We start from the raw sequence: 5,085 nt of genomic DNA on the forward strand, positions 1-5,085 counted from the left end.
CATGCAACGCTATATATGGTATGATTGCAATGATTCGTTAAGCATATAACGCATTATAACTTAAATCTGACTCGACTGATGTACAACAAGATATAAATCTATACAAACAAACTAGTTAGCGAAAATCGAACATAATGCATAAGTAGATCACAATAAGAGAAAGAAAACGTTAGATAACAATCACAATCATCACATCATCTCTCTTCCATCCTTATTTCTCCACACACTCGTTGGTCCAAGTCTCTTTCCTAGGATTTTTGGTTTGGGGCTCACATTGCGGTCCAGGGGACGCGTGATGCCGTCGATTATTGCGGAAAAGTAAATCATCCATCAGACAATACAGTTCGTTTTGACGTATCCGCGTTCAGTGACTAAGAAATCGACCAAGTTGGATTGTCCTTTCGGAATAACTCGTCTTTTGTCCTTTCGCGAGATGCATTAATTCGGGTTTTGACTCCCTTTGAGCGCATCTCAGTTTTTAGACATGGTACGAGTTATTCTTCTAGTCCAATCGTTCGTTATTGTCAATGATTCGTTCCCTTTTGTTCGCGTGGGTTCGTGTCTCGATTTTGGATTACAACGAGATCTTTTGGATCTATCGAGAGACGTAACCACGTGTTTATTTAGTGATGGAATCACTTTTGGATTTTATTTTAGGGAACAGACTCATCGCGTAACGCGTTTGTTCTTAGCGTCGAGGATCCGTTTGCTCATTTTAGCTACGTGAAAAGACGGCGAGTCTTATTTTGAGCGCACGGTAACCTTTCGGCTAGCAACAGTTTGTTGTTCTTTCCAATCCTACGGGATATATCATCTTAGTGTGGTTATAGAAAACCAACCTTTCGTTAAATCGCGTGTTTGTTCGAAGCGAGGATATCACCGTTTTCTTTCCTTTAGGCGCGAATTTAGGCAAACACGTATATCGGGCCATATTTCTTGCAGTTTTGGTAACGGTCGAAATGATCGAGTCGTTAGTCAAAACCCGCAGTCTCGTCCATATGGCGCAATTATATGGTTTGGCTTAATTCGGCTTCGAGATTTTAAACGGGGTATACACTCGTCCGAGGCACGTATTCAACGATATTGGTTTATTTTCTTTAACTACCCTCGGGATTGATATATATCGTAGTCTCGGAATGATTTTGGTCGATTAGTTCATTTTTCTTTTCTTTTATTTTCTTAGTCACCTTTACGGACACATCCATTTATCTTAAGAACGACACGAGGCATAACGTAAAAGCTCGTCTTTCATTCGGAAGGGACGGGCTACTCGTGCGAAACTTTTCACGTTACGACAGGGTCGTTCGAAACAGAAATGTTCTTCGTTTTCGTTTCGTCATGATCTCGTTTTATCCTAACTTATTTAAAGAATGTGAATAACGGCTACTGTTAATATAGTCTTTTGTATCGAGATGTAACTATCCTTAACACCGAACCGATTCATACTAATACGTGCTTACGTCATAACACATTTCCTGAACATGTGCCTTCGTCAGGGACACCGAAAGGGACAAGGCGGGTCGCACATGTTCATTCATATAAGATGACTAAGTCGTCTTTAGTTCAAATTGTTTCGATGTTTTAAGGTAATTAGTATGTCGATTCACGAGTATATATTAACATATCGTCTCATTTTCTTTACCTACTTTAGGATTAGACACGTATCGTGGCGGTTTGAAAACATGAATTGATTCATTTATCACATCAAAAATAGTAATAGGTAATCTTATGGAAACTTCTAAGGCTACTATATGCTGACACAGCTGACCGCGAGACCTCACAGGACCGCACAGATTCGCCCCTAACGAATGGATGGGGACCCTCTGGCGCCTTACTGTAAGGGGGAACTTACGCTAGCCTCTTTCGAGCGACGAATGGACTCTCGCTAGAGGTTCCGCGGAAATTACCCAAAGGGTTTGCAATAATGCACATGAATGCATACGCAAAGAAGTAAAACGATCCGTCCCCGTTAAGGGCTTAATACACGCCTTCCGGAATCAAATTTCTCGCTTACCCAGCAGAGTCGCCACTTGTTAGACGAGGTGCCGCGGCCTAATCTCCCGGGCGGACCGGGGGGTGGACAACCTCATGGCGACGTAAGCAGTGATTGGCGCCGAAAGCAACCAATCGTGGAATCAAGCTGCTCGGCAGGACCGGAGCTCGGAGATATGGAAGAGTCGCCACCCACGAATGGGAAAATGAACACCGATCCCTTGCGGGAGACCGGTGTGGGTTCGGGAAACTTAGGTATGAGCCGAGAAGGCTAGCTCCTTTCCGGAGAAAGGCTACTAGGCACCCCGACATCGCCCGGTTATGAACCACCGGCCTCCTACTCAGCATGTTAGGCGATAACGGACTAATCGTATACTTCTTTAAGTTTAAAATTCATTTGAAACCTTTTCTTTCTTTTTCAGAAACCGTTTTGAGCATATATTATTGGAAAGCCATATTAGTAAAGAATCACCCATTTATATTATACATACACAGAGAAGGGGGAAGAAAGAAGTGATTTATTTACAACTTTATTTAAATGTCATGCCGTGTGTTTATTCTACACTAACTTATTTCCCCAAAACGAGTTTATTTACATGGTTCGCACCTTAATCACCGTTGGAACGATTTAAGTGCGTTTTAAAACCCCGATTAGTGAAGTTTACTCGAGTCGCCGTTGGAACGACTCAAGTGCTTTGGAAACGTTTGAGACAAAAACCTTTAGTTAAGAAAACGTGGTTAAACATACAAGTCAATTTTATTTTGTACAAATCATTTAAGAAAATGATTCAAAAACTCTATTATTCACAAAGAAATCGATTTTAATTACCATGATCACTTAATCCGCCTTTGGAACGGATTAAGGTTTTAAAACGTGGTGTTTTGAGAAACGATTTTGAAATGTCAAGAAAACTCTATTTATTGAGATTAAGAACCTCTAAAAATTCATTAGTTTAAATAATTAAATTGAAAACTCCTTTGTGACTTATTTTCCCCTTTTCTTTAATGAATCTTTACTTGTCATAATTAAAACAATAAACCATTGAATCACAAGTCACTCCCAAATAAAGCCCATTTGAAATAGGGACCCATAAATGGTCCAAAAGAATAAAAGAAATAATATAAACATATATATATATACATTTCAATCAAAAAGAGAATATGAAATAAAAGTTAATGGAAAAAGATTATATTATACATATATGAAAATACTAAACATAACACATTTATACTTTAAACATTTGAAAATAGTAACTAAAACTCTTAAATAAGAAAATAACATTTATCCCCAAAATAGTTTTTCTTAATAATAATTGATATAGCCCAAAATATCCCAAAACTATATATATACATAACTAATATAGTTTTAAATGTCAAAAATAATATATATTCACCCCAATATCTACTAATTATCCCAAAAAATGCCCAAGTAAATAACATTTAAAATAAAATCTAATATAACTCAAATGAATGAAAAAGAGAATATATATATATACATATACTTATAATTAAAAATAGAATAATAATAAAAAAGCATACAAATATTCTAAAATAATTACATATACTAAAGGTCTAAAATAATTTGAAAATCATATATTACATAACTATACATATATATATATTAAGGATTAAAAGCTTAAAAGTTAAGAAAAAGGGACTGAAATGGCATCTTTTACGTTCCAGCAGATTTACCGACGGAAAATCCGTCGGTAAACAGCAATTAGTGACAGAAATGGTAAATTACAGCAGCACTCCAATTATTTCCAGATTTATTCAAAAGCTTTAAATTAAATCTAATTCAATCGTTTTGGATTTCCGAACTACCAAAAATGGATCATAGTCAATAACGGAAGTTCCTAAAACGACGTTTTTATTTTAAAACGTTATCCGGAAATTCCTTTAAATTAAAACTTATAGTTACAACGCTTTCAATACCCGAACTACCTTTTTATCGGATCACGGTTCGTAGTGGGATATCAAAACGAGGTTTTTTATTTTAAAGCAAAACCGAATTTATTCAACACGAGACGAAAATTAAATAAATATGCCACATTAAATAAAACGTGATAAAATAAAAGAATAACTAAATAAATAAAAACTATAACATAAACATAAATAAAGGAAAAGAAATAAATTAAATAAAATAAAACGAGTCTAGTCCTCGGATAATACCTCAAGTTCGGTATCTGACAGTCGAAGCCGATTGATTCCACGAGTCGTGATTTTCCGGTTTTTTTGTGTTTTTTTAGTAAAAATTTAACTTTGGGAAAATTTGGATTTTTTTGGGAAAAAAAATATTTTCTCCAAAAAATTGACTTTCTCTCTCTAAAAATGTTTAGAGTGAGAAAGCTCCAAAAATTCCCCCTCTCTAAAATGCATGGGGATCCGTGCCTTTTATAGGCAAACGGATCCCCGGAAAAATGGGCGACGCCCGAGTAAAATCGGGCGTCGCCCAAGGGGGTTGGGCGGCTGCCCATGGCATGTTGGGCGGCCGCCCAACCCTCCGTTGGGCTACTGCCCAACATTGTTGGGCGGCCGCCCAACATTTGTTGGGCTACCGCCCAACGCAAGGTTGGGCGAGCGCCCAACGCAAGGTTGGGCGTCCGCCCGACGTGGTTGGGCGCTCGCCCAACGGCCGTTGGGGCGCGTCTCGCGCCGTCGGGCGCGCACGTCCCGCGGCCATCGAGCTCGCGTTCCGTACCGTCAGGCGTCCACGCGTCGTGGCCGCCGAACGTGCGTTTCGCGCTGCTGGGCGCACACGCCTCGTGGCCGACGAGCGTACGTTCCGCGCTGCCGGGCCCGTGCATCGCTCGGATGCCGAGCACGTGCCATTCGTGGTTGGATGCGTGCGTCCGACAGACGTCGAGCGTGCGCTTTGCGTCGTCGAGCGGGCGTCCGACTGTCGTCGAACGTGCGCCGGCCGCCGCTAAGCACTCGCACCATGCCGCTAAGTATTCGCGAGCCATCCGATCAACAACAGCGACCTGCCGTAATTCTTTCTTCTTTATTATGTACTTATTATTCTTGTTTTTCAAAACTTCCGGAATCAATTGTTTCAACCGTCTTGTTTTCAGGTTTTCGTCACAGGTCCTC

The sequence above is a fragment of the Euphorbia lathyris genome, chromosome 10 (genome assembly GCF_963576675.1).
Source record: "Euphorbia lathyris chromosome 10, ddEupLath1.1, whole genome shotgun sequence".
In the NCBI taxonomy this organism is placed as follows: domain Eukaryota; kingdom Viridiplantae; phylum Streptophyta; class Magnoliopsida; order Malpighiales; family Euphorbiaceae; genus Euphorbia; species Euphorbia lathyris.